The following is a 22,031-nucleotide window of genomic DNA, read 5'->3' on the forward strand; positions in this document are numbered from 1 at the left end:
TGGCTTAGTTGGCTGGGTGTCCAACTCTTGGCTTTGACTAATCTCATGGTCCCAGGATCATGGGATGGAGCCCTGCTTCAGGCTCCGAGCTGAGCGTGGAACCTGCTTGGGATTCTCTCTCTCTCCCTCTGACCTCATCCCCCACTCACTCGCTCTCTCTCTCTCAAATAATAGAATGGAAAAATATTAAAAATAGTAATCAAACTGTTTTGAGAAATCCTAGTGCCACCTCTGTGCTATGACATTGTAATCGTGCCATTGGAAATCTCACGTCATCAAAAAGTTCATTATGAAAACAGTTGTTTCAGCGGGAATGCGGAGATTAAATGTGCACAAGTTTCAGACTCTCTACAACACGTCTTTATCCTGTAGGAATTTCACAGTAACCATGGTTTTTATCATTATATATGTGTAAAGCTATTCCACCTAAACATCATGGAGTGTTAGCTTCATACACATTTTTGCTCAAGAGTAGAATCTTCTGTCGCCGTAAACACTGCCACTGATACAGCACTTCTAACATTTCTGTCACGTTCCTCATCACTGTTAAGATGAACACAGCATAACATCACTCAAAGAAATGGGTTATAAGCACACCTGTATTGTACATTGATTTCCATCTCATTAAAACCTAAAATATACATCCTATACTATGCGCCAAAAAAGTGGTCCTTTTATTTTCTATAACTATTTCCATCTCACTCTGAGATACCCATTCCTGCTGATGGAAGGGGAAAAAACACTTCTAAACTTGCCAACTACAGTATCTCACACCTTTCCAGTTTCAAATCATTCTTTTTGGTTTCAACGGTCCCATTTCAGAAATTGTTAAGGCAACTCAAAGTTCAATTCCAATCTAATTTGCCTCTTTCATCCCATTCCCCAAGGCTGCTCCTGGATTCAAGGGTTACTTTTCTATCCTGACAGTGGAATAGTTGGGGTCCAGGGTCTTAATACTCTGGATCTCCACTGACCAATTGTGGATATCTAGCTGTGGTACCCAATACTGAAGATCTTACTCAGTGAAATTCATATTCTGCTCCTTTGGCATGGATAAAGCCTGTTGAGCGTTCCACAGGGGAATTAGCCATCTCTCCCTGCTGCCAAGGCCCTACTTCTATTATAATTACTATTCTTCTTATTACTATCATCATCATTATCATTACTATAACAGTTACTATTACTATTATTATCTTGTGGTAAAATGCACATATCATAAAATGTACCAATTTCCAAAGTATACAATCAAGTGACAGTAAATACATTTATTATGCTGTGCAACCATCACCACTCTCTAGTTCTGGAAGCTTTTCACCACCCCAAAGGGAAACCATGTACTTAATAATCATTCCTTCTCCCCCACACCCTCTGACAGTCACTAATGTATTTTCTGTGTCTCTGAATTTGTCTGTTCTGGGTATTTCATACGAATAAAATCATACAAGAAAAGGATTTTTATGTCTGGCTTATTTCACTTATCATAATGTTTTTATAGTTCATCATTGTAGTTGCATGTACCAGTACTTTATTCCTTTCTTATGGCCGAATACTATTCCATTTTATGGATATAACACTTTTTGTTCATCCACTTCTCTCTTACTGGAAATGTGGGTTGTTTTTACCTTTTGAAAATTGTGAATAGAGCTGCAATAAATAATTATGTACAAGTTCCTATTTGAAGACTTGTTTTTAATTCTTTTTGGTCTACACTTGGGAATGGAAATGCAGAGTCATGTGGTAATTCTCTATTTACCTACTTCCACTCTTGCTGGCCTACAGGTCATTTTCTACCATTGTCTTTGATCTCACCTTTAGTTTCTACACTGGAGACACTTTGCCTATTATTACAGAAACTCCCAGGCAGGCCTGCAAGCTTGTATCTCAGCCTTCTAGATTGGGAAAAGTACTCAGATTTCTGAACCTCTCTTGTACAACATGTAGAGAGAGGAAACCAGCAGGACACTCTGAGGCTCATCCCTCACGTTAATGACAGTACTGTAATAATGTGATTTTGGCACTCTGGAGCCTTGTTGGGAGTGCTAGAAAAATGAAAGATCTACTTGAATTTTCTTCCTCCATCTCTCTGAGAATTTTAGCAGGTATTGTTTTTGTCCTTTTACTCTCCTCCATCAGCCCTACACACACACACACACACACACACACACACACACACACACCCTACGTGGATGTTTCTGCTCTTCTCATCTGGTAGCGTGTTTCATTTCTGAAGAGAAAAGGACATTCCCCTCAGACTTGTTATCCTTTCTTTTCCATCTTCTTCTCTTCTCCTGTAACTGGAAGAATTTTGACTGGCAGGGACTTTGAATGCATCACATCTTGCTCTTTCTTACAGCCATAGTGGCAGAAGACCCAGGGCAAAAATGATTAAGGGTGACATGAAAACATATCAATTTAATATTTTAAACATTAATTTATCCTCTTCATGTCTCAAGCATTCTATGTAATGAAAATCATATTCCTTAATTTATTGTTTTTTAATTCACTTTTGTTTTAGGAATTCATGTACTAAAAGAAAAAATTATATGTATATTTAGACATTTCTGAAAAATAAAGATCTTTGGGGACATGTTCACTGGGTCCACATGCCCCACACTCATGTTCTCTAGGTTATTTATTCTTCCCATGGCTTCATTCTTGACGACTCCTTCAGCGTGCTCCCAGTAACTTTTACTACCATACATTTGACTCCACTGAAGCCTCAGCCCCAAAGCTGTGCTTGAGTTCCTGTCTTATCCAAGGTTTGCGGCCATAAGCCTGTCCTGCAGTAACTCTCTAGCTTGGCTTGGATCCCCAAACCCTTGTATTACTTTGCTTGGAAGGTAGATAAAATGCCAGGAAAAAAAATGATTGTGTCAAGAGAAGAGGGAGCTTCAAGTGGAAGAAACCATCAGTGACATCAAAAGTTGAAGACAGTTCAGGTAAAATGAGGAAAGAAATGTGTCCTAGTGGCCTTAATGAGGAAAATCTCAGCAGAGCAGTAGGTGAGTAGCTGGTACTTCCAAAATGTTTCTTTACCATCCACTTCTTTGTAGCACTCATTCTAGATGTAACTCATTTTGTAAAGAAAAGTGGTGTGATGTCGGTTTTCTTCAAAGACTATAAGCTCCATGAGTACAAACACTCACTGAACCTAATTCCTGGAACAGAGAAAATGCTGAATACCTAACTACAGAATGAATGCAGATTAAGAACAAAGTTAAAGGTGCACAACTTTTTAAGTATTGGGGGGTATTGAGGTGCCAATGGAAATTCTAGGAGGTGTGAGTTCTAGTCCCAGCCCCATCATTAATAAGCTGTGTAAACTTGGGTACGTCATTGAGTTTCTCTGATCCTCAGTTTCTCTTCTAATAAGAGGATTGGATTTGCTGAACATCTTTCCATGATTGGTGCCTTTTTACGAAATTCAGCTTTTTTTTTCATTTATGAAATGAAAAGTTTTTTTTTCTTCTTTAAAGCCACACATTATATTCACAGCTCCAGGCAATTTATTGTCTGAAATTTATCTTGATAGAATGAAGGTATTGAGTAGCTATCATATTTCCTTTAACTTTTTGTCTCATTATCTGGTTTCAAGGATTCTTATTTTCTTCATTTTGCTCTCAACTTTAGGTCCCCTCTGGTCTTATTTACTTCTTTTCCTGGTTTCTGCTCAATTTCTTCCCCTTCATGGTAAGAGAAAAAACAAAAAAGGAAAACAGAGGAGGCCAAATACTTTGGTCAGCAGTGTGATTCTTTCATGATGATCTTTTTCCAAAGGTGAAGATTTTCCTCTATGAACCACATTACCATTTTTTTTTTATTTTCAGACTGGATTCATATTTACACCTTATTAAGAGCTCATTTGCCCTAAATGGCTCTTTGTTGAACCTCTCTGCATTTGTGTGTGTGCGTGCGTGTGTGTGTGTCTATCTGGGCTTATGCCATAGTTTCCATAAAGGGTGAGTCCATTTTTTCACTGTGACCCTTTAAATGACCACAAAATTAAACACAGTAATAGCATTTTAAAAACCAGAATTATGCTCCAGATACACAATATTATTTCATAGATAAATGCTTTAGAATAGTTAAGCAGGGAGACTGATTTTTTTGATCATATCAGAGCATTGTGTACTGTCATCACCATGGGTTCTTAGCTGCTAAAGGAATCTAATATCAAATAGATATTAATTCAAGAAGCTTAAAAGCAGAGTAAGTTTATTTTTTATTTTTATTTTTGATTTAATAAAGTTTATTTTCCAAAATGTACAGTTGGTGGTGGAATCTGTTCATGCATCTTCACCAGCAGCTGGGGCATCTCCACCCTTGGCGTTTCTGGTGTAAATTACTTGAGCTCTGTGCTTTGAGACAAGTTTAATAAAAAGCAGGGTAAGTTTAATATGCAATCCAGTTTTCTAGTCTCCAACATAGGACATAGATGAAATCAGGCTGAGAGGATTCAAATGGAAGTTTCCAATTCCTATTAGAAAATCAGGCAATTAGGAAAAAAGTGCTTTTAAGGGAAAAAGAAACCTTGAGCCATTGTTAATTATGTGAATTGAATCAAAGAAGTTTGAGTTAAAATTATTTTTACAGCTTCAATCTTCTTTCCTTGGGTAGGAGCTTTAGAAGGTCGTACATGGGAGATCTGGATAGAAGATAGGGCAGGCTTTGCAAGGGAAGACCTGGTCACTTTCTCCTTGTAGCCTCATAACTCTTAATTCTTTTAAGTTTTCCTGCAGGGGAGCATTATTTTCCATTGTAAAAATTCCCTAAGTTCTTGCCAATAAAAAACCCCTATATTTTATAGTCTACTGAATCAAGACTGATATATAGTAAGTAATTTACAAAGAGATGCATTGAGGCCAATCCCCAAAAGGCATGCTATCATTTCATGCAAAAGTGACTCGAGAGTAAAATGAACCCTCAGAAATGTTATCCTTTCACTGGTCAACTCCTGTCATCCTATAGCCAGGGCCTAAAGTTGATGGGCTCAGAGGTGGGAGGTGACTATTGGAGCTGTGTTTCTAAGTATAGGGAGTTACTTTTCTTATAAATAGTAAGAGGACATTGCAACGTTTAAACTTTTTCTTTGAGATTTTTGTCTGCATCAAAGTATTGAAGGTACAACTTGTATTGAAATAAAACTGCTTCCAGAGGGAATTCTTTCCCTTAAGACTTTTATTCATGAAGTATTAAGAATCCCTCTATTTTTCTAAAATGCAGTGATGGATGCATTTTGGCAAAGTGAAAATTGAATGTAAAATGTTATGATGAATTATAAATACAGATATATTTCATTCTCTCATCTCAATACTTTGCATTAAATATGAGTGTTGTATTTCTTTCAAGTGACTGAGTTAATTTTATCTGAGAAAATAATAAAATGATCATTCATTTCAGAAAGGCCTTTTGGAAAAGTTTACACTCATTTCCTTTCTGTTTTTACATACATATATAACCCACTCTTGAAGAGCCAAGTAAATGCTTTACACATCTCATGAACTCCATCAAGTGGAAAAGAACTTAAAGCAAATATTGACATAGAGTAGTGACTTACCATATTACCTGGCGAGGAGAAATTTAAATTAGCTTCTTGAAGGATGGATCAACAAAACCCAATGGTAAGTGAAGTTTGCATTGATCTTTGAGAAAGCTTGAACTCTAGAGCAGACCCTGGAAATTTTAATGAGACTGAAATGGAAAACGAAGTGAGAAGTAATTTACAAATCATCCATGGTTATGTGAAAGAAGTGTGTGTGTGTGTGTGTGTGTGTGTGTGTGTACAGTGAAATAAATATAGGGAAACTGGAGAAATCAGCATGTCTATCACTTATAAATTAGTTGCAATAAATCCATGTAATAAAATAATAATGAAATAAAATAATTAACAAAATAAAAGATAACACAAATGTAACAAAACGGCAAACATGACATCAATACCAGATATTTAAGAAAGTCAGAAAGCTAGTTTTGCCTTCCTTATCAACTATATGTAAATGTGTGAATTTTCTCCATGCAGAAGGGTTTGAGGATCCTATAAAGTCTTCATAAAGGTGCTTATCCTAGTAAAAGTCACCAAGATTTCACTTTTCCCTACAGAGAACAGAATAGCTCATTGCCTTTTACTCTTTAACCTGTTCTGTCATGCAAATTTCTTCATGTTTACAAACATAGAAGATAAATAATTGAAAGGACATTTTAAAAAAATCACTGGGTCAAATCATCATGTGTTTAGGGGCGCCTGGGTGGTTCAGTCAGTGACTAAAGTCTGCCAACTTTGGCTCAGATCATGATCTCATGGTTTGTGAGTTCAAGCCCCACATCAGGCTCACTGCTGTCAGAGCACAGCCTGCTTCAGATCCTCTGTCCTCTATCCCCCTCTATCCCTGCTCCTACCCTGCTCACATAAACACTCTCTCTCTCTCTCTCTCTTTCTCAAAAATAAATAAACATCTAAAGAAAAGAAGCAAATCATCATGTGTTTAAAAATTTTTAACCAGTCATATTTCTAGAAGATTTTAAGAAGTATATTGAAGATTAAATAAAATAAAAATAGGGGCAAACAGTAATTAACACTAAAATAAACAAAAGTACCTAAGATTTAGATTAGTATTAAAAATTCATACTATAAGGAAATAATCACAAATTTGGCTCTGAAATCTAATTAATAATGCAAAAATAAAAATAAGAGCAATTGTATGAGAATTCAAAATGTCTATTATTTCCCTTAAGGCAAGGGAAGCCTAAATCTTCCCAGGACTTAGGTCAGGGAGAAGTTTCTCCCAGGCTTAATGAAGTGCGTTCTGTGACATGTAATAAATACAGTCTTCAACATCTTTAGATGCCCCAATTCTAGTCTCTGAGAACAATTTGGGGATCATGATGGCATAATCCTGGAAGTAACTCTTGCATTGATGAACATACTATTTAGGATAACCTCACTGATCGTTTTGTATGTGTCTGTGTGTGTGTGTGTGTGTGTGTGTGTGTGAAAGATTTTAAATTCACAGAAGTGTATATATACAGATTAATGGTACTATAATGAACACCTACGTAACAAGCCCTCAGCTTAATTATATCTTAAAACTTTTGCTATATTTGCATTATATTCTTTTAAAATGAAACAGGACAGAGAGTTGAACTCTCTCCTCCCCCTACCAACTCCTCCCAAATCTGTTATCTCCCTTTTTCTCCAGAAGTAACCATTACTAAGATTTTGATATTTGTTATCCCCATGCACTAAACAAATTTCCTTGTTAGTTGAATTTTAAATATATGTTAAAGAAGTGTATAAATGTCAAGTGTACAGCTCAATTAATTTTCACAAAGTGAAGAGGCTCACGTGAACACTATCCAGTTTAGAAAATAGAACATTAGCTCCCAAAGTACCCACCCCCACCGAAATTTGCGCCTCTTAATAACCACTGTCCCCTTCTCTTCTCCTTAAAAAGTATTTTGTCTTCTACCACGATCGATCAGTTATGCCTCTTTTTGAACTTGATTATTATCAAACCGTATAACATCTTGTATTTGGTTTCTTTTGCTCAAAATGAAGTTTGTGAGATTCATCTTGTTGCATGTGGCTTTAATCATTTTTGTTGCTTTGAATTTTTTGTATCAATATATTGTATCAGTGTATCAAGATACTGGAATTGATTGGATCACTCCATTGCTGATACCATTTTGCACTGTACCTAGTCTCCGAATATTAATAATTCTGCTATAAGCATTCTTCTCCATAGATCTCTGTTGAGTATACATCAAAATAAGATACTGTGAATTCAATAAATAATGTCAGTTTCCAAAGTGATACTAACAATCACAAATCTAGCAGTTGCCATTGTTCTACATCCTTGGCAGTACTTGGCATTATGAGTCTTTTCATTTAGCCATTTTGATGAAAATAAAGTGTTACTGTGATTTTATTTGCATTTTCCTGTTGACTAATGAGGTTCTACATTTCCACATTTTCTTCATTCAGGTGAAGTGTCTATTCAAGTGTATTGTCAGATATTTGATTAGTTTGTCTCTTTTTTCTCTTACTGGTTTGTAGAAATTCTTTATTATGTACATCAACCCTCTGACAAATGATATATATTAGAAATATATTCCCTAACTTGCCTTTGCACTCATATACATTTCTATTTGATAAATAAAAGCTCTTTTTTTTTTTTTCAACGTTTATTTATTTTTGGGACAGAGAGAGACAGAGCATGAACGGGCGAGGGGCAGAGAGAGAGGGAGACACAGAATCGGAAACAGGCTCCAGGCTCTGAGCCATCAGCCCAGAGCCCGACGCGGGGCTCGAACTCACGGACCGCGAGATCGTGACCTGGCTGAAGTCGGACGCTTAACCGACTGCGCCACCCAGGCGCCCCAATAAAAGCTCTTAATTTTAGTGTGTGCAATTTATATGTTTTCCTTTATGGATATGGCTTCTTTATATTACTAAAGAAATATTTCCCCACCCCAAAGTCATGAAGATATTCCCTCATGTTTTTTTTCTAAAATCTTCATTGTTTTTTCCTTTCCCATTAAGATCTTCAACCTACTTATAAGTGATTTTTGTGTATGATGTGAGGTGGGGGGATAGTTTCATTTTCCCCCCACATGGCTATCCAGTTGACTCAGGAACACTTACTGAAAAGGGCAATATTTACCCAGTTCTCTTCAGTGTGTGTTTATCATAAATCATAGATGAGAAGATTTGTTTTCTTCATTCTGAACTATTTGCCCATCTTTGTGTTAAAACTACATTGTTTAATTAGCTACTGCAGCTTACACTTTGTAGTCTTATAGCTTTGATACCTGATGGCATAATTTCCCTCACATTTTTCTTCTTGTACAAGACAAAAAGATGAGGGAACTTAGGCTTCATGAGAGGATTGTTTATTTTTGGCACTTGAATTTGTATATACATTTTAAACCATCCCTATAAATTTCTATACACACACACAAATCTGTTAGGAATTTCATTTGGAATTGCTTAGAACAAATTGGTATACTGAGGATAACTTAAATTTTTATGACATTGAATATTCTAATTCATAATTATGATATACTTTTTGATGTAGTTAGGTCTTTTTCTAAAATTTTCTAAATTTTCTGTGTACAGATATTTTACATATTTATTAAGTTAGTACAGATAATTTCCATTTACTTCTCACCCAGATTTACCAATTTTTAGTACGTTCCAGACACACACACACACACACACACATATGTATTCATGTGTGTTCTATCAACCTATCATCTATCTATCTATCTATCTATCTGTCTACCTACCTACCTATAACCTATCTAACCTCTCCTTCTCAGTACATCAGAAGACACATATTTAACTTTTTCCCATTTTAGTGATGTTTAATTTGATCATTTGATTAAGGTAGTGCCCCATGATTTGTTCCAATTTATAGCTACCATTTATTTCTCTTTACCATTTATTCCCATTTTTAATTAAGTCAACCAAAGAGAGAGGCTTTGAAATTAAATAAATATCCTATTCCTCTTTAAACATTCATCCAGAGGCTTCAATACTCAATAATGATTCTTGTGTGAATTAGTGTATAATCACTTTACTATAAAAAAAGAGCTTTCAATTCTCCTTTATGTAATTGTTTACTTACTTTCAGCATGAACTCATGGATTATTATTTTATCCAGTAGTAATTACTGTTATTATTCATTTTGAGGCTAAATTTGCCCCTGGAATGGCCAGTAGGGAGCCTCATCAAGTTGGCTCTGTATCATTTTGACATGTCTCTTTCACTTTTGGAAGCCTTCTTTATTTTTCGACATAACGAGATGTTCCAGACTCATTTTTTACTTTTCTGTAACAACTTTGGAGTTAGCCAAATCTTTAAGGAGAACTGTTTTCTTCTAATTTGCTGAATTCACTTTATTTTATTCTAGCACTTATTATGGATTATTTTGGATTTTAATATACAAAATCATTAAATCTGCAAATAATGGTGGTTTCACATATTTATTTAGAACCTTTTTATCATTTTTTCCCTCATAGCATTGGGTAGGGCTTCCCAAGTTCAAATTAAAAAAGTGATATATGGCATCCTTGTCTCTTGTCTGATTTCAGGGAGAACGCTTTCAACAAGCCACTTTTAAAGATGAGGTATGTACTATATTGTTTTGTAGATATGCTTTTAAGATTAAGCTAATTCCTTTCTTTTCCTAATTACTAAGTTTTTAAAAAAATCATAAATGATAATATATTACTTTCCTATTACTGCTGTAACGAATTGCCACAAAATTAGTGGCTTAGTCTAGTACAGATTTATTTCTCACAGACCCAGAAGTTAGAAGCCCCAAATGGGTCAGCAGAGCTGTTCTCCTTTTCAAGGCTCTGGGAGATTATGTTTCCTCACCTTTTCTGGTTTCAACAGGCCATCTTCATTCCTTGGTTCATGGCCTTGCCTCATTCCAAAACTGCTTTTTGTTGCAATATCTCCTCTGACACTGACCTTCCTACCTACTTCTTATAAGGGCTTTTGTGATTACATTGGCCCAACCAGGGTAATCCAAGATAATATGCCCATATCAGGATCCTTAGATTAATCACATGTGCAAAGTCCCTTTTATCACGCAAGGTATCATATTCATAGGTTCTGGGAATAAGGCACGTACATCTTTGGAGGGGCATTTTTCAGCCTACCACAGATAATAAATGCTATCAAATAAATTCTTTGCATCAAGATGCTCATAATATGTTCTTATTTATGCTGTGTGTGTGGTGACTTCACTTCTAATGCTCTCATATTAAACAACCTTGCATTCATGGGATATGTCAGCTTCTTTATGATGTACTACTTTGTTTAGGTGTTGCTAGATTTCGTTTGCATCTATCATAAGTAAAATTGGCAAGTAGGTTTTCTCTTTTGACATCTTAGTTGTTTTTTTATCAGTTATTTTGGCATCAAATAATTAATTGAAAAATGCATTTTTTTCTTCCAGTCTCATAAGTTTCTGCTTTTACCATTATTATTCCCTTTCTTGCACTTCTCTGAGTTGAATTTACTTTTTGCAACTTCTTGAGATGAGTGTTTAGTTCACAGATGTTCAGCTTTTCTTCTTTTCTGACATACAAATTTAATGCTAAAAATGTCCCTCTGACATGACTTTAGTTGCAGCAAACAAGTTTTGATATGTAGTCTTTATTGCCATTAATTCAAAATATATTAATATATTCTACTTTTCCTTTTTATTTTTTCTTTGACCCACAAATTCCCACCCGCCTCTTCCGAAGTACATATATACATATATACATACACACATACAGGTGTATTTATCCAAATTGCTAGTTTGCCATTATCATCAGGGGCATTCTCTATGACTATTTTTGACTATTTCTACATATGTATGGATCTGTAAACAATGTATGCTATTTTTCTGTTTGTGTCAAATTTATATTATTCTATATAAGTTCATATTTATAAAGATGTCATATAAATGCTAACCCAAAGAAAACTGGCAGGGAATTAGTAATATCAGATAAAACAGAATAAGGCAAGAAGAACTGAATGGGAACAGAAAATAATAAAAGGAGAAGAATTCACAAAAAATACATAAGAATCACGAGTGTGTGTGAAACTAAAAATGTAATGTTTACCAACATAAAGCAAAAACTGACAGAATTTAAAGCCAAATTTCACAAACTAGCAATCATATGGGATGTTTTGACTCAAGTCTGTAAGAAATTCCATAGACCAATCAGCACAAAGTAGAGTAGTTAGGATATAGACATTTTGAATGAAACACTTACAAATACAAAGTGGAGGGGGTGAGGAAGGCAGGCAGGCAGGGAGGGAGGGAAGAAGAGAGACAGAGAGAGACACACAGAGAGGGAAAACTTTATATCAAAGAAATAGAAAATATACTTTCATTTCAAGTGTACAAGAAACATCTATTAAAATTCAGCTCATGCATTTCACACTCTCTGATGAAAATTAAATTAAATTAATAGTTCAATGACAAGTTGATTAAAATTACAAGAGTTAAAAATTCATGAACACTTCTTGGGGTTCCTGGGTGGCTCAGTCAGTTGAGTGCCAGACTCTTGGTTTCAGCTCAGGTCATGATCTCGCAGTTCGTGAGATTGAGCCCCACATTGGGCTCTGTACTGACAGCACAGAGACTGCTTAGGTTTCTTTATCTCTCTCTCTCTCTCTCTGCCCACCCCCCCTCATGCACGGGTGCATGCATGCTGTCTCTCTCTTTCAAAATAAATAAATAACTTTAAAAAAAATTCATGAAGGCACTTTAAATTTCTAATAGAAATTTGAAAATATTTAGAGTTGAAAAATAGAGTATTAAATAATAAAAATGTATATAATATCTAAGATTGCAATTAGAATAAATTTATAGCATTAGATGCTTTTATTAAGAAAACAAGAATATTTGGAAATGAGTGTCTTTTTCAACACAAGGAGCTAGGAAAGTAACAAAGAACAGACTCTTAAGTAGAGACAAGATAATTTCAAAAATAAGATAAAAAATGAATGTAAAATGCGTCAAATAAACAAAAGAGAGGATTAACAAAACTAAAAATAGTATTTTTAATGAGCTAATAAAAGAGTCACACTTCCAACAAAAGTCATCAAAAAAACCAAAAAAAGTAAAATATTATGAAGTAAGGGACACAACCACAGATATTGTACCAATTTTTAAAACCATAAGAGAATACTATAAATATATAATATATAAAAATATAAAATTTTGAAAACTTTGCTTAAATATAAATATTTCTAGAAAAATCTTTTACAGTTTTTTAAAAAACAATAGAAAATTGTAATAAACCAGTAGCTTTTAAATAAATTTAACTTATAGTCAAAACATAACTTTGTTTCTGTTTTCTTTTCATCCAACAAAACACACAAAAAAACTCCAGAACCTGACTATTCTCAAGGCGAATTTTCCAACCTTCAAAAAACTAACAAATACAAATTATTTGACAAACTAGAAAAAGAGGGAAAGTCAGTCACCAACTCATTTTATTAGACAAGTAATAACCTTGAAATCAAAACCAGCAAAGGCAGAAAAAGACAGTGAACTTAGGAACACAGATACAAAGTTCCTAAATAAAATACTAGGAAATAAATTAAATTATTTATCCACATGTCATAGTCAATTAATATCGGTCTAATAAATAAGGAACCATTCAACTTTGAAATACTTCCATAGAAAAATGGGAAAATAACATGAGCAGGCAATGCACTTAAAAGAAAACCTATAAATGCAGTAATAGATATTAAACCTCACAATACCAAACAAAAATGAAGAGCACTTTTACATTCAGAGTGGATAAATTTAAGAAATCTGACAACATTAGCATTGACAAAAGCAGAAAGAAGCTTACAAAATTTAGAATTTCGGTCCTGAGTGGGAGTATAAATTGCTACAATTCGAAAACACTTTGTTTAGCCGTTGGGTTACATCCAAAACAGTAAAGAAGCATACAGCTAATGATGCCACATTCCTCCCAGCTAATGATGCCACATTCTTCCTTTATACATATTATCTAGAAACAAAAACTTGCAAACATGCACAAAATGGTCAGATGCAATGTATAAATAGTACCATTGTTTCTAAGAGCAATAACATTGGAAATACTCTTAAAAGCTTTCAAAAAGAGAATGGGTCAGTAAATTGTTAGTTATTACAGTTATTATTAATATCAGGCAATAGTCTGCAAACAGTAAGCATGGAAGTTTAAATGAATGATCTAGGGCTATACATGTCAAGATTAATAAGTGCCAAAAGCATAAGGCTTTTATATTATATACTATATTATATATTAGCTTCTTCAATTTCTCAAGGTAGTTTTGTCTTAGATGGATTTTGTTTTCTAAATTTAATTTAGTAAATCACAGACTTTTGGTAATTGTTAGCTTGTTAAATGTTAAATTTATCATGCTTTACTTAGTCTTATTTCTATTATTTTATTTTGCATTTTCTGTTTACATTCCTGTTTTGTTTCTTTTTTCTACTGTTTTCTTTTGAATTAACATTTTTTAATAGTTTTTTTTTTCCTTCACAGTCTTGGATGCTCTAATTAATTATTATTTTACTAGGTGTCTGGGATTTTTAAAAATACATACAGTGAATTTTATTTTTAACATATGCTTCAACTCTGTGACATTTCTTCCCTTTTCTCATACACAACACAGGACCTATCATACTACAACTGTGCATTAATCATTTCAACCTACTGTTTCATTATTTTCAGTAGATTTACATTTAAAATTTTCAAAACTGAATAAAGCTGTGTTTTTTGGAGTCAATAAACAAATTTAGCAACATTTTATCAATTGTTGAGTTTGCGTCTCTGCTTGATGACAGTCTTTAATTTTTTTCAGCAGATTATCTGTAGCAGTTAACAATCTTAGGGTTTGTATGCTTGAAAATGTTTTCATTTTGCTTTCACTCATAGTTTAACTAGGTATAAAATTCTAGGTCTCAGTGACTTCAATATATAACTCCACTGTCTTCTGGGGTTTCTTATTGCTAAACAGAAATCTGAACATTTAAGTGCCATTTTTTCTGCAAGATATTTTGCCTCCAGCTTTTAGGATTAGTTTTAATATCCTGAATATTTTAGTTCTAGCTTTATGTTTCTCTTGCACACTTCTCAGAACTCAGCAGTTTGCCACAAACATACTTTTCTTTCTTCCCTTTTGGAAAATTCAGTTATATCTGTTCAGATATTGTTTTCCCCCCATTCCTTCTGTTCTCATATTCTGGAGTCTCTCAAATCAGCTATCCACATCTCTTACCTGCTTTCCCTTATCCTTTAGAAGTTTGTTTTGCTCTTTGTGATATATTCTCAGTGAATTCTCAGTATAATTGTCCAATTCATTAATTCTCTCCTTCTCTACAGTGTTGCTTCATCTTTAGAATTGGTTCACCTCATGGGTGTTGTTTTAGTCTTTGATTTTAATGACGATGTTTTTTATTTCCAGTCTGTGGTTCAGTCTGTTTCATCTCCCCTTGGGCTTATTTCATTTATGTATATTCATGTTTTATAGATTCTTGCTCTGGGAAGATAGTAATTATTCTTTCATTTGAGATTGTGTCATCACCTTCCCCCCCTCCTGCCAGCTTTATTTTTTGATGAGCAGGGTCTCTACACCTTGGCCCGCATTTTCAGTTTGAGTATGAATATCTAGAACTCAAAGTTTAGCTTTCAGTAACTTCTATGTACAACCTGAATCTGGACTCATGGATTCAGTTTTGCTTCCAATTTGTTTCTTTATTCTTTTTTGTTGTTGTTGTCTCTATGAGGATTTATCTTGGCAAGGCTCATCATGACATTTGTAATGCCTACTGTTATATTTTACCTCTTGTTATTAAGATTTTAGAAATCTACATGTGGTAAAAATGTAAACTTTGCTCCATTTTGGTTGTGTTTGAAATTTTGTTATTAGATCAAGAGTCATAAATCACCTATTCCAAATTTGGTGGAAAGTATGTTGTGCCTCCAGAAAAAGTAGTGAAGAATATCTTCGAGCAAATAACCAAGAATTCTTGGTAACAATGAGATGATTTAGAATGGAAATAAGGAAACCTTATTGCCACTTACAGTTCTGCAAGTTCAGTAAGCCAGTCTTGGAATAACATCTGTGACCCTCAAGTTATCTGCCAAATGGGATTTGTTGTAGATATATAAAATGAATACAATTTGAACACTGTGGCCTCCAAAACCTGATTTAATATCTCTTATTTCTAAAAATGTGGAATTCCATGGAATAGCAATATATATTTATCAGAATAAAACAAACCTTCCTTTATCAGATAAGCTTGACTATTCTGGTTAAATAAGGGGAAGCAGGTTTGTTTGCTAGAAATCTCAGAACCTTTAATGTGCTAATGCTGAGAAGTTTTCTTGAGTGAGCCATCCATGCAATCTTTCAAGTGTTGACCTTGACATGTAAAGTCAACATGCAACATGCAGGTGTTAATCTAGAAGCTTCCCTTCCTTTGTTTTTCAAGGAATACTTTTTTGAAAATTGGTATTCTATGAAACAAGTTTAAAATTCAGTGTCTGAATATCTGTTTTTAAGTTAGAATGTGTTCTTTAGAAAAGAACTTAGAGATATAAACTACATCTGACCCTTATCTTAATTTTGATGGAACTAACCAAGTCAAGGTATGAACTCCTGGAACAACAACAATAATGACAAATCTGCCTAGGACTTCAGTCCATTACTTAACCTCATTAGCAACCTACTCTAACCACTTACAGGATTAAAAGTGAAAGGAAACTTGAATAGGACCTACCACATATTCAGGGTCAGGATCCTTAAGCTTGGAAAGAGAAAAATCAGCCAGCTAAGGAGAACAGCTTCATGGGGCGATGCTAATGGGCCCTGAAGTGCTAGCTCCCGTTTTTATGGATGGCTACTCTAACCAGTTAATTAGGTTCCATGAAACCAGGAACTCTATTTCTTAAAAGGGAACAGATGTCATTTGCCTATTTTTATCCAACATGATGATAAGTAACCTGGACTACAAAGAGTTTTCAAATAGCACTAGTCAGCAATCTCGGTAATTATAGGATTTGGGGAACGATTTTTAAAATGGAAATGTACCAGATCAAAAATATGTGTATTAGTGGATATATATTTAGTCATAGAATCAGACACATCATACAAAGCACTAAAGAGGTATAGTTTATATATTTGCATATATGTCTATCCTTATACACTGATAGTAAGTAAGCTTAATTTGTTGTATTACTTAAATTAATATTTTTATGTATTTTGCATCTGTCTTATAAGCTTTTGTCTGGCTAATCTCCTGAGTTCCTATAATGTACTTTCATGAAATTTGAAATCATTTCTGAGAAACCCACTGTTTGCTACAAAGCGAGCTCTAAGAACAAAGAGATGTTGCAACACAAGCTGAGACTGAGGTCTTAATTCCTCCTTTAGAGATACTTCCCCTCTGGCAATTCCTCAGACACGAGAAAAAAAGCAAGGTCATAATATTGGAATTTTGCAACTGTTATAAGGGACCCCAGAGTTCATTGACTTAATATTTATGTTTCTTGATTGTAATCTCTAATAATCATTGCAAAGATGCTTGTAGCATGGATCATTATTTCTCATGATTTTTAAATATAACAAGCAATATCCTAATTAATTAATTTCCATAATATTTTCCTGCCTTTTGCATCATTTCTCTCCAGGCATCAGGAAAATGTAAAAGAAGAAAATTTTAAAGTTGTATAAAGTCCATTATTTAGTTTTTAGTTGTTTGACATGATCTAGCCACCCTGCCTCCTTCCAAAAATGAAGAATTTGAGTTGGCTTAGGGAAGAATGGCTTCTTTGCAAGAAAAGAATTAGTCACATGTCGAGACCCCATAACTGGGCTCTAGCTCATCCCTCCCACTGCAACTCTCATGACTCCCTGTCTTGAAATTTATAGTCTAACAACACTTAATCTCATGTTGCTGGCCATTGTTGTTTCTTCTTTTTCCATCTAACAAGAAGATCATTCCTGTTAGATCTTCCTGCCCATGGCCTTCTTGTCTCTTGGCCTGGTGAACTCCCACTTGTCCTCTCAGACTCCCTAAGCAAGCCTTCACCAACCCCTTGGATATGCCAGATTCCAGGCTTTCTGCTCCAAGCCCCTTTACAGCAGGGACTGAGTTTTATACTCAGCCCTGTTAGGCTGTTCTCAGCATAAATGTTCAATGACTGATATGCTCGTCCAACAATTCATGCATCAAAGAATAATTTGTTAATTATTATCTCAATGATCTCTATATTTGTTTTCTGACTCAGAAGATCCAAGTGTTTCCAATAAACATAGTTATAGATATAAAATGTTTTGCTGCTGATAGTATTTTGTTCCAAGATAAAAGATATGTTGACCCAAATTAATTATACAAAGCCAAGAAAGTCAATTGGGGCTTTTAGAAATTCTCTCACTACCCTTCCAAACACTTTGATTTTAAAGTATCATGCCATCTGTAATCTTAATTCTTAATCCTCCAACTGAAAGCATCAATATTTTAGCAGGCCCAAGGGGGAGGCTCCTCCGGAGGTGAAAAAGAGTTAGGAGACAGAGGAGGCAGGACTAGAAACCAGTTCTCCAGTCTAGAAGTCTCTCCAAACTCTCATATCCAAGTCCTTACTTCTTACTTCACTTTTTTACTTGCTTATCTAATCATTGTTTAAATTTTACCATATCCAAAATGAAACTCTTTTTTTCCTCACTTCAATAGCTTCTGATACTGTAATCTCCCCCATCTCATCAACAATGGTTCCATCGGTCTATTTGGCCAAAATCTTTGCCCTTTCCTTAACCCCATCTTTTCTGAAACCCATTTTGAAATGATCAGCAAGCCCTGTAGCTTCTGCCTTCAAATTAAATGAAAATGTGGGGCTTCATTATTCCTCTGTAGCCACCATTCTTTTCCAAGCCACCCAAATCACTCCCCTGGGCCACTCTGGTGACTTCCAGGTAGATTTCCTTGCTTTACCTTCCCCTCGACAGTCTGCTTTTAGTGCAGTATCTCAAGAATCCTTTCAAAGTGGAAGTCAAGAGGCTGTGGCACCCGGGTGGCTCAGTCAGTTAAGCATCCAACTTCAGCTCAGGTCGTGATCTCACGGTTCGTGGGTTCCAGCCCTGTGTCAGGCTCTGTGCTGACAGCTCAGAGCCTGGAGCCTGCTTTAGATTCTGTGTCTCCCTCTCTCTATGTCCCTTCTCTGCTTGTGTAGTCGCTCTGTATCTCAAAAGTGAATAAACATTTAAAAAAAAAGCAGAAGTCAAGGGGTTCCTGGTTGGCTCAGGGAGTTAAGCTCTCGACTCTTGATTTTGGCTCTGGTGATGATCTCACAGTTCCTGAGTTTGAGGTCCGTGTGGGGCTCTGTGCTGACAGTGTGGAGCCTGCTTGGCTTTCTCTCTCTCCCTCTCTCTCCTTGCTCTTCCCCTGCTCATGTGTGTGCATGCTCGCACCCTCTTTCTCTCAAAATAAATACACTTTAAAAAATGGAAGTCAAACCATGTCAAGTCTCCCTTCAAAAGCCTCTAATAGCTTTCCACCTCAGTAGGAGTAAAATTAGAAGACTTTACCATACCATGGCAGCTACTCCAGGATCCCAACAACTTCTACTGTGTCACTCTGGTCTTCTTTCTTTCCCTCAAGCAGGTCTATACCTCGCTCTGGGCTTTTGCATTTCTCTTCCCTCTCCTGCAGTGCTGTTCTCCAGATGGCTCCCTATCTCACACCCTTATTTGCTTCATGCCTCAGATGTTATTGCCTTATTGAAGCTTTCTCTAACCAATCTACCTAAAATAACAACCCTCACGTCTATCATTCCCTGCCAACTTTACAGTACTTTTTTTTAACTTCCTTTTATTATCTGTCATACAATGTATTTACTTGCTTTTTAAATTTTTACATTCTATTTCCCTCTGCCAGAACATGAATTCCATTTGGCAATGTTTTATTTTATTTTATTTTATTTTATTTTATTTTATTTTATGGCTCAGTGCTCTACCCTTATGTCTAGGGCAGTGTCAGGCACATAGTGGAGGCCTGTAAACATTTGTTGGCCAAATGAATTAGCTTGTGAATGGTTAATAACAAAATATTGTGAGCTCACTTTATGTTTCCACAAACCCTTGATAGTGGGTCAGGAATTTTTAGTTTTGTGGTAGAAAAAGAAAGACTAAGACTTCAAAGAGTGTCTTAGGACTCTCGCAGTCGCAGGTAACAAAGACCCACAAAGTCTAGACAAACGATACAAGGAACTCCAGCACTAAGACCCATGGTGTCTCACAGAACCAGAGGGTAGGTGTGCAGCCACGTCTGTCTAAATGAAGGCTGTGGGACAAGAATGTTGTCAAGATTACTTTTCCTCCTTCCCTAGGTTGGGCTAAGAAGTATCAAAATTCAGTCTTCCTTTCCTTATATGCTCTTTCATCCTGTCCACCACATTATTTTATTCCTGCAGGTTAGCTTTCTTGCTCCTTTGTTCACATGGCAGAAAGATGTTTTTCACAGCTTACCTTTCATCAACTCTGCTTGGAGGTCGGGGGGAGGGGTGGTGAGGAGACTGATGGATAAAATCCAAGGAGTATGCAGACAAGCATGGCTTCCCAGAGACGTGGGAATCATTTGGAGCTGGTCAGATAACCTTAAAACAATCTACTAAAAAACACGAAAGACATCTTCCCAAAGTAAGACATGTAAGGAGGGGCAGAGGCTGGACTTGACTGGGGTCTTGTGCTCCATATCTTGGGGTTCCCAAATTTCCCCACACATATGCTCTAGTGAGTTACCTGTGAAGCTTTTATAGCCCTTTGATAACTGTAAGCAAGAGTAGTTAGATTAAATAAAAAGATAAAATAAAATTAACGGGGCTTAGGGGAAGGAAAAAAATCAGCATATAGAGATGGGGACTTTGATATTCTGAGAACCCAACCCCAGTTACCATGTTGCTGGAAAGATGGCTGCAGCGGCCAGTGAGTCTGCCCAGATGGTTTATTCATATCCACGGTACTGGAGAGTTTGGGGTTAGAGAAGTATTTGTTTCATATGTAGTTCCAGAGATTGTGCCCAGCGGGACATCAGGGGCGTTGATCTGGCAGAATTCCACCACTGGTGAGCATAGGCCTGCTCTGTAAAATATTTATTTTGTCAAATTTGTATCAACTTCATTCCTTCCTGAAAAAGGAAAGGAGGTAGCTCAGCACTGTTACTGGTTTATAAAAAAAAATGTAATTTACTTTACTTTCTGCCCACAGTTAATTTAGCCCCATTGTGTCCTTGCCCCAAGTTCATTGAAATGTGACTTTAGTAGGGAAGAATCCATGTAAAGATTGTACGTTACACTTTAATGTCGGAAGGGTGGATGAGTTGACATCATATAATGGAGAGTGTATCACCCTTTTACTAAGAGATGTAATAGGAGAAACAGTCTTGACTGTGGAAACTGCCATAATAACTACTATGCTCATTTTTTATTGATGATGGATAAAAATTCTCATAATACTGAAGCACAGGAACTTGCTGGAATATAGCTCTGGGCTGCCCCTGGGGCAGACTTTATTTATGCATCCCTACTTTCGCTATTTGTAATTATAATAATAATATTATTATTAATATTACTACTAATAAATATTAGTACTCTCCAAATTACGCCAGGAACTAGAAGTTTCAGCCATTTTCACCTCGACCTATTCTGCCGAATCTTCTTTTAAAGATATAATGCAAGAAAAACCATAATAACCCTCACCATTGTTCTGGTTGTTAATAGACCTAAGGTAGCAATTTGGAACAGAAAGTGAAATCTGCCCACTGTGGGTTTTGCTGGTTTTGCAACTATTATTGTAGGCTTTTTAAAAATTATTAATTTATAAAGTGCCCTGAGCCTTACAGAATAGAAGCAACTGAGCAGGCTTGGGAAATAAAGTTACATAAATCGCTATTAAGTTAGTAGCACAAACCACAGTGACCCTACGATGGCTCAATATAGTAGTTTCAGGAGAACAGGCACAATCAGGAATTTTCAAAACTGAAAAAAGAAAGTACTTTTAAAAATTAGTATATTTATCTAAACATTTAAAACTGGAGTGTCATATGGAGATTAATTAAGATTCCAGAGAATCAGGGAAAAATACAAGAAGGTCAGGATAATGTATAAAGTTCTTATAAAATTTGATATTGTAATGACTTTAGAAGTATTCGTGAGACTCAAATTACAGTCAGCATAAGAAGGACAGTTCATAAGATGAACACAAGGGAAGAGAAGAAAAAATAATATTAAAACAGGGAGGGGGACAAAACATGAGACTCTTAAATATGGAGAACAAACAGGGTTACTGGAGGGGTTGTGGGAGGGGGGATGGGCTAAATGGGTAAGAGGCATCAAGGAATCTATCCCTGAAATCATTGTTGCACTATATGCTAACTAACTTGATGTAAATTAAAAATATTAAAAAATAAAATAAAATAAAAAGGACAGGTCATAATTGACAACCATTCTTTTCCTGAACTGGGCTTACC

General features: G+C 35.5%; 1 long non-coding RNA gene across 2 annotated transcripts; it reads right to left on the reverse strand.

Moving 5' to 3' along the window:
* Positions 1–4,218: 4,218 nt before the first annotated feature.
* On the reverse strand, positions 4,219–18,636 carry LOC124506832 (uncharacterized). Of its 2 annotated transcripts, XR_006960884.1 has the most exons (4): positions 14,786–18,636; positions 13,369–13,543; positions 5,558–5,691; positions 4,219–4,477 (listed from the first exon to the last, which is right to left on the reverse strand). It is a non-coding gene; the product is annotated as an uncharacterized LOC124506832 (long non-coding RNA). The 2 variants fall into 2 exon arrangements; XR_006960885.1 differs by lacking the exon at positions 13,369–13,543.
* Between the last annotated feature and the right edge of the window lie 3,395 nt (positions 18,637–22,031).

This window comes from Lynx rufus, unplaced genomic scaffold (assembly GCF_022079265.1).
Source record: "Lynx rufus isolate CCGP_SWC_20201006 ecotype Redwood Valley unplaced genomic scaffold, mLynRuf1.p SCAF_11, whole genome shotgun sequence".
Classification (NCBI taxonomy): domain Eukaryota; kingdom Metazoa; phylum Chordata; class Mammalia; order Carnivora; family Felidae; genus Lynx; species Lynx rufus.